This window comes from Mytilus galloprovincialis, chromosome 3 (assembly GCF_965363235.1).
Source record: "Mytilus galloprovincialis chromosome 3, xbMytGall1.hap1.1, whole genome shotgun sequence".
NCBI classification, from domain to species: domain Eukaryota; kingdom Metazoa; phylum Mollusca; class Bivalvia; order Mytilida; family Mytilidae; genus Mytilus; species Mytilus galloprovincialis.
Genome location: NC_134840.1, coordinates 34,310,574 through 34,319,754, shown reverse-complemented (window position 1 = coordinate 34,319,754; position 9,181 = coordinate 34,310,574). Strand labels below are relative to the sequence as shown.

At 31.9% G+C, this 9,181-nt stretch overlaps 1 long non-coding RNA gene across 1 annotated transcript; it reads right to left on the bottom strand.

The window, feature by feature from the left end:
* Positions 1-861: 861 nt before the first annotated feature.
* Positions 862-5,398, bottom strand: LOC143067786 (uncharacterized). The gene is made up of 3 exons (XR_012976033.1): positions 4,871-5,398; positions 2,670-2,868; positions 862-1,251 (listed from the first exon to the last, which is right to left on the bottom strand). It is a non-coding gene; the product is annotated as an uncharacterized LOC143067786 (long non-coding RNA).
* Between the last annotated feature and the right edge of the window lie 3,783 nt (positions 5,399-9,181).

The window sequence follows — 9,181 nt, the reverse complement described above, 5'->3', positions numbered from 1 at the left end:
TCAATTGCTCCTGAACCACTTGGCAGCATTTTGTAAATCATCGATACAATCTTCATCTCATGATGTACTTTTTCAAAGGACAATTTATAAAGTGTTACGTCCATAAATAGTACCATAAAATGCATTTTGGGAAAAACAACTTTTTATCAATTCATGCAAAATATTTGATACAGTATCTATTGTTATAGGTATCTAAAAATGGATCCTACCAGAACACACAGACTAAGTCTATGAGGAAAATAAAGTCTTATAGATCAACAACTAAAAACTGTAATGAACAAACACTGGACACTTTTAATTTGCAAAACACTCATTTGCAAATCCGCCGCCGCCTCAAACAAGAGCTACAATATCATGTATATAACCAAAATGTGCAGAATTACATGGGATTCAATAATTTCATTGGTTTTCTACAGTTACTTTCATATTTATTTTGCAATTTGAATTATAAAAACATGGGATTTTCAATATCCCATGGGACAGGGCAAAATCCCATGGGATTTACCATTATCCCATGGGATTTTGGTTAAATCCCATGGGATTTTTTTTTGTCCCATGGGATTATTGTAGTCCCATGGGATATTTGTTGTCCCATGGGACAAAAAAAATCCCATGGGATTTTTATTATCCCATGGGATTTTTAATATCCCATGGGACAAATTAAAATCCTATGGGATTCTAATTGTAAATATATAGATATGAATAAACAGTAATGTGTATGTTACAATGTATTCTATTTGGTAGTAAATTATTATAAGATGAATCTTTTTAATTGAATATCTTTTTTTCTTGGGAAATGTTAATTTAGCATATTGTTCTTTAACTGTTCAAAACTAAACTTTTAAACAACAAAGCAGATAATGTAAGTATCAATATATGTTTATTCATGAATTATAGAATACTTTCTTGAAACACAATTATTTGCCATTTGAAATCAATAAAAACTCTATTGTTAGGCTTAACATACTAGTAGCTATTTAAGTAAATCTATTTTTTTCACAATATCCCTCAACACAAAACATAAATAGTTTCTTATCATCCAGCATTGATTGATGGTATAGTCCACTTTTTGGACATTCAGCACAGAACTTTGACATTATTGTGGTTTCAATATTTTTTTGAATTTAAAAGAACTTCAAATCATTGACTGAGTGATGAAAATAATAACTGATCCAACTTTTTTCTTTGAATTTATTCTGGTCTTGTTTCTATGTTTTCTCCATTTATTTTAGGTGGTGAATTTCAATCCTTCTGAAAAAGAACCAATAAAATCTAAAGTAATGGATTATACAAAATTGTTTTCATACATGTAGCAATAATATGATTTTCAATAAAAATAGCTATGCGGTATGGATTTTACTGATTGTTAAAGGTTGTCCAGTGTCATCAGTTGCTAACGGCCTACATCCTTTGGTCTCTGATGGAGGGTTGTCAAATTAGCAATATACCACATCTTCCTATTCTAATACCATATAACAATCAATTAATTTATTCTTCTTTATAAAATTTGGGTATTTTCCCAAGTTATATACATAATATATATATATACTGTAAATTCAGAATTAATGCAAGTTTTTTTTAATTGCGAAAAATGCAACGGAGTTGTAAACGCAATAATTTAAACTCGTATTATGAAATATTTTATATGGATTAAACAGGATTATTCAAAATCGTAAAATTTAAAATCGCATTTAAGTCTAAAATGACAGAATCGCAATAATAAATGCACGCAATAATTTATGAATTTTACAGTATAAAGATCAATGTTAAAAGTTAAAACTTTAGACAACTATAATAACTTTCCATTATTCACAAGAATTTGCAATAAATTATACAAAATGCAGACAACAGAAACAATATTTCTTTAAGCTTTTGAAGTTCAGACAGATTTCAATTTGTGTTTTATTTCAATGAAAAAATACCTTGAACATATTGGAAATTATAACATTGATACAAACAAAATATGTATGTTTTATCCTTTTTTTTTGTGTTGTTGGCTTGCTGTCTCATTTTAATATACATTTAAACATACATCAATAATCTTCTTCTTTATTAAAAGTAAAAATGGGATATTTTTGATTTTGATATCCCAAAACATTATAGTTCTATCACATAACTTATTACCAAGTTCAAAAACACCAATGTGTTTGATATTAATTTTAACATTGTTTAAGACATGTATAAATGTTCCAGACCATATCAGTATTCGGATCTTACTTTTATGGTCCAGAACTTACAGTCCCACCATATGTGTACAGTCAGACCATTTAAGTATACTTGTACTGTCTGGTACCAGCTCAACCAAACCTGTGTTTTTATTTTAACTGCAATTAAACTTTTTGTATTAATCTATTAAAGATTTCAGTTATGTTGATCTGTACTGTACATTTGTTTGTAATAAACTTGACCAACTTCTTAAAATTGGGCAGACTGTATGCGTACAGTCCAAATACTTGTTTGTTCTGGAACATAAACATGATTAACAAGCATTTGGCAGGATGTCATGCTAAAATCCCATTAATATTAGTACTAAATTTTGAGTATATACATGTAAATCCACAAGTTACTTACTGAAATTCATGGTGAACACTCACCAAAAACTTACAATTTAGAGGAAAGACTGGAAAGATGAATGCACTAACACTATCAAAACAGAGCATAAAACTTACCGAAAAACAAGATGTTTTACATTAATCCAGGAGCAGGATAATTGAAAAGTTGTTTTTTTCTTTCTCTGCTGTCCATCATATAACCTTTGAATTCATTCATGCAAAATATGAAAATCTGCAAAGGTAAGACCTAGAACCTCAACTTATCCACATTTTGAATTTTGAACTGCATACTTGTCCTTTTCATCTTGCTGACAACCTAAACATAAAAAAATGATAAAAACATAATTCTAGATTGAATTTGTGTTTTTATTTTTGTTGGTACATGTACAAACAATTTTCCCAACTTTAAAACGAAAACATCATCACCAAAGAGGAGGTCATACTAACCTCCGAAATATTTAAACAAACCGAAATTATTACTTGATTAAGATCTTGTCGTAAATTAATGGCATAGATACTCTTATTTTTGAAAACTTGATGTCTATTGCATACTTATATTCCTTTGTACGAGAGTATGCATATTAAGATGGATTCCATGGACTTTAATGTAAGCATGATTAATTTTACAGTCACTGACAGTTTTTCAGCTCTATGTGTACATTTTGAGAGAATCTTGCAATACTGTATATTCTGATATTCAGAACTTATTGTGAGGTTTTTATTAATACAACTGAAAGCTGTATCTCGTTTTCATTTCTGATACATATTTATGAGCTGAAGACCAGTGCCGAATTTTTCTCACTGCATTGAAGACCCATAGGTGACCTTCGGCCGTTGTCTGCTCTTTGATTGGGTTGTTGTCTCTTTGTCAAATTCCCAGTTTCCACTTCCCATTTTATATCATGTATGCTGATTTTTCTTAAATAACAATATTCAATCATGCAATTTTGTCTATTATTGAAAATACGATAAGCAAAAATAAATGCACAAAAAATTTAACATTGTTATATATATGTAAAAGACTTTTTTTTAAATTCAAAACAGTTGCCTACACTGTTAATTTCCTTGTTTGATTTCATATTTTTAAAGCCTTTATAGCTAGCTAGATGGTATGCCGGGGCGGATCCAGCCATTTTAAAAAGGGGGGTTCCCAACCCAAGACAAAGGGGATGATCCTATATTCATTTGATTTGTTTTATTGTCTCATACAAGAATATATATGGTTTGACGGTGGGGATCAGGGATCCTGAAATTTTTTCACCTAACCACTGGATGACAGGGAATCTCAACCATTTAAAAGTTTCTCAAACATGTGGGGGTGGGGTTGAACCCCATGGACTCTCCCTATATTTCCTTTGATTTGTTTTATTGTTCTATACAAGAATATATAAATATGGTTTAGGGGTGGGGATCTTGACCGTTTACAAGTTTTCAAACTAGAGGGGGTGGGACTTCACTTTTATTTTATTTCATTATTAATTTTATTGTCCCCGACAAGAATATATATGGTTTAGGGGTGGGGATCTGGATCGTTCACAAGATAATAGCACATTCTCAAATTGAACAGAGTGGGGTAACCCCCAAAGACCTCCTTTTAATTTCATTTGATTTGTTTTATCGTCCCATTCAAGAATATATATGGTTTAGGGATGGGGATCTGGACCGTTTACAAGATAATAGCATATTCTCAAATTGAAAGGGGTGGGGATTACCTCCCATGGACTCACCCTCCCTTCTTTCTTCCCCCCGAAATACCTTTTAATAAGCCCCAATGCACAGATAGTTCACAGTATTTTCCCTTGATTTACACTAAAGAATATACACTATACAGGTGTAATTTTTTTTTTAAAAGATAATACAACTGAAGACCACCATGACCACAGTGGTGGATCCAGAATTTTTCACAAGTGGGGCCCACCGACTGCCTAAGAGGGGTCTGCTCCTGCCATGACTCAGTGATTCCATATATAATCAACCAATTCTTTTCCCAAACAGGGGGCCCTGAACTCCTGATTCCCCCTTTTTTTCCCTCATTTCAATCACCCTGATATAAATTTAGTTTTATCACTTTAATACAATAGGAATGGTTTGAATTCCCCAATAATTCTTATATACCATTAATATCAACATATTTCATTTTGGATAAATGAAAGGCAAAAGTTTTCTATGGGTAGAAATGGATAGTGGAAAGCTTTCACAGATTCACACCATGCCGGTGGCTGTGTTCAAAGTGCTGGGTTTTTATGACCCTCGTTGTTTGCGGACTAACTATTTAGGCCAGTGGTGGATAATAGTGTGCGTGCATTAATCTTCTATACCTTCTTAATCAATATATTCAAATACTGACGGCAAGTGTTGTAATGATGTATCAATGTCTTTTTGAAATCACCGTGCTATTTACATGTGGGATCGAGAATGCAGGGGAAGGAAACTTGTCAATTATGTTTATTTCTAAGCCAAAATAAAATGAGCCGCCGTAAAATTAACCTTGGGTAATAACAGTGCATGTAAGGCTCGTCTCGGAGGGGTGTCTTTTTTTCTGTCTTCTTTTTATGCCCCACCTACGATAGTAGAGGGGCATTATGTTTTCTGGTCTGTGCCTCCGTTCGTTCGTCCGTTCGTTCGTCCTGTTTCAGGTTAAAGTTTTTGGTCGAGGTAGTTTTTGATGAAGTTGAAGTCCAATCAACCTGAAACTTAGTATATATGTTCCTTATGGTATGATCTTTCTAATTTTAATGTCAAATTAGAGTTCTTACCCCAATTTCACGGTCCACTGAACATAGAAAATGATAGTGCGAGTGGGGCATCCGTGTACTGGGGACACATTCTTGTTTTAGTTATATTTTTAATAACTTACACTTTTTTCCATTATTCTCTTTCTTTCACTATTCTTTATTCCTTTTTTTTTCTTTGTCCTTTGTTCTCTATTCTGTTAATTAACATCCATACCCTCTTATGTGTATGTGGACTTACTGTAGTTTATTTTTTAGTTCTGGCAGAGATATTAGATACAATATATATGTCTCTGGTTCTGGTATTATGCGATAAGTCAATTTCTTTTTCATGCAGTGTCATGAAATATAATGGTTTTATGCATATCAGCCAAGATTGTGCGCAACATTTTAATAAACAATTCAACACTATATACACGTTATGTGAATTTTATTAAAATCGATGAAGAACATGAATTTGGCAGCTAGTGCCCCTTAAACAGGTAAAGTTCAATTAACAAATTCTGATCTACTGGCATTCAACACCAAATTACTTACTTGCTGTATATTGATAAATGTGATTGATAAATGTGATTGTATATTGTCAATACCTCAACATCGAGAATACGTCATGTGAGGTGTTGGTCGCTACGTTTGATACGGGGTCAAAGGTTGCGGCTTCGAGACAGAGAAAAACATCCAGGTAAAAAGTGTAGAATTTTGTTTTTAAAAATTTGAGTTGTAAATTTTCCTAAAAAGTACTTAATTCCGTTCATCTAATTGTAAATTTTCCAAAAAAAAGTACTTATTTCCGTTCATCTATTATGGGTATAAACTAAACTGAACAAGAAAAGTATTAGTATTAACAGACAGAAAGTCCGACGTTGAATTAATTATTTTACAATTAATTGTTTAAATATATGAGAGAATGTTTTAGGCGAATTTTCTTTAATTACAGATAAATGTATTTTAGGTTCAGGAAATGATTTATTCTTCGGGTACGTCTAAACAACCGCTCAGGACCTCCTGAGTGCACTCAGGACCCATTACCGTAATCATATCTGCACACATGATGGATGTTTATATTCGTTATACGCTTCTTATTTTAGAGTTAAATTTTGGTAGAAGTTGAAATCGCAGGGGCGGATCCAGCCATTTTAAAAAGGGGGGGTCCTAACCCAGGGCAAAAAAAGGGGGGGGGGTTCAACTACATGTCCCCATTCAAATGCATTGATCGGCCAAAAAAAGGGGGGGTTCCAACCCCCCTCCCCCCTCTGGATCCGCGCCTGAATCGAACTTAGATAGATATGTTAATTCTTATAAAATAATGAGGGCACGTGTCACTGATTACACAACTACTGAGCCATGAATTATCCAATCAACAAAATTGATTGGATTATCTTTATTGTTTTTTAGGAATTGTATTGTTTAGTTCAGTTTTATCTTTAACATGAATTTGCATATAGAAAAAATAAAACATATATCTCATTCGATGTGCTTTTTCAGTTTATTTTTCATGATGACGGGTAAATTAATTTGTTGTTTTTTGCAGTTCACGAATAAAGAAAATTATTTTATAGTTGCGTTTTTTTTTTCTGTAACAAGTTCGATTTTTGTTTTTCAGTGTGATTCTTTTCTCTATCTCTCTCTCTAAATCAAGTTTTTAAACAAACACAATGTTGACTGAATATCAAATTTTATTACATTTGTATATCTTTATTCTCAACAAACCATTATACAAGAGAAGACAATTATGTACAATATTCAGTTTAACCTTAACGGAAATCTGTGCACGAAGACTTAGTCGTGGTTTGAACGGATTTCGTGTCAATAAACTGTCTTCGAAATAGTCTTTCTTTGTTAATGTTTGTGTCATTTTGGTCTTTTGTGGATAGTTGTCTCATTATCAATCATACCACATCTTCTTTTTTAAAATTTCTCGCTACTACAATCTAACTTACATATTTTTTAGAAATAATTATACCCAAAATATCATAATTTTCAAAAAACGGAGACGAAAACGGAGACAAGTTCATTTTCAAAATTTATTTTCGCATTGAAATTCGTTTCAGGCTTGTGAAACTGGACAAAACGACTTTAATTAGAGAAAAAAAACTTAATAAAAACGGATTTCTTAAAATATTCGTATAACTCAAAAATAAAATTCCTGGACAAGTTCGATAAAAATGAGAAATAACATCTAACTACATGTATATGAGTTTGATTGTTTGAAAAGTACGGCTTTTACCGTTTAGAACGGATTCCATATACAAAACTTTAATTAATATAAATTCTTTTAAAGTATGAACATTTATAATTATTTCCCTTTTCAAACTCGTGCAAAGAATTAATTACTGGTCCAGGACATGATAATAAAATTAAGAATAAAACTTAAAAATTTATGGAACGAAATTTTAATAAAAGACGAAAATCTTAAAACATCGTGATATTCATTCTAGACGTCACAATATTACTTCCCACATGGTCACACTGTATTAACAACACAATGTATAAAACAACAATAAAGATAATCCAATTAATTTTGTTGATTGGATAATTCATGGCTCAGTAGTTGTGTAATCAGTGACACGTGCCCTTATTATTTTCTAAGAATTACAAATTCTACCAAATTTAACTCTAAAATAAGAAGCGTATAAAGAATATATGCATCCATCCTGTGTGCGATGACTATAAAGGGTCCTGAGTGCACTTCGTATGTCATGAGTGCAATCAGGAGGTCCTTCAAGCGGTGTTTAGACGTACCGTTATTCTTCTGGAAGCTTCAATTTTTTCTTATCAATAACTTTTACACAAGGAGACATTTTTTTTTTGACAGCATGAACCCCAGTTAATGAGCAAACACAAATTAAGAACGAAAATCGTTTACAATTAAATTTTATAGAAGGAAAAAGGGGGGGGGGGTAATAAACAAATTTTATTTACGCTCACATACTTTTAAACAGATTTGCATATGTTAGCTCTCTATAGTTAATGTTAAATTATTTCAGGAGTTTTGAAAAAAAGAATATTATATACAGTTTAATTTCGACTAAAATAGTGATTCTTTTTATAGATTTGGTACCTCAGTTTCGACTCAACATTTCATTTTGAATTGTTAGATGGCAAACTCTTTAGGCGAATATTGTATCTGTTCTAATGATAACAATGACCACTGCCCTTTCCTCGATCTTGATATCTATATCATAAACGGGAAGCTTAATACAAAAATTTATGATAAAAGAGATGATTTTTCATTTCCTATTGTTAATTATCCATTTTTAGATGGTGACGTTCCCTTGTCACCATCTTATGGTGTTTATATATCTCAACTTGTACGATTCGCTCGTGTATGTAACAATGTATTAGATTTTAGCGAGAGAAATTTATGTATTACTGAAAAATTATTACACCAGGGTTTTCGATATCACAAACTGGTCAAAACATTTACTAAATTTTATCACCGGTATAAGGAAATAATTCGTAAATATAACTCAACATGCAGACATCTTATACGTTCAGGTATTTCACATCCAAAATTTTATGGAAATATTCTTTATAAAGCACAAAAATGTCAGTATTCTCCTCAGAAACTAACAAAACCTTTAAATAGACTTATTAAAAGGGGATATAGTTACGATACTGTTGTCAGGTCATTAAAGATTGCATATTTTGGCTTTAACATTGATTCACTGATAGGGTCTTTGCATCGGAACTAAACACATTTATTTCTAAAAAAAAAAAAAAACAGTTGTTGGCATGACACGGGTTATGTTCTTCTCATATATTTTATGATAGTATGATACTAAACCCCTAACGGGAGGGATTGTACCTGATATTCATATGATGAAGACATAATCTTTCAATCAGTTTAATTGAGGTCTGGAGCTGGCATGTCAGTTAACTGCTAGTAGTCTGTTG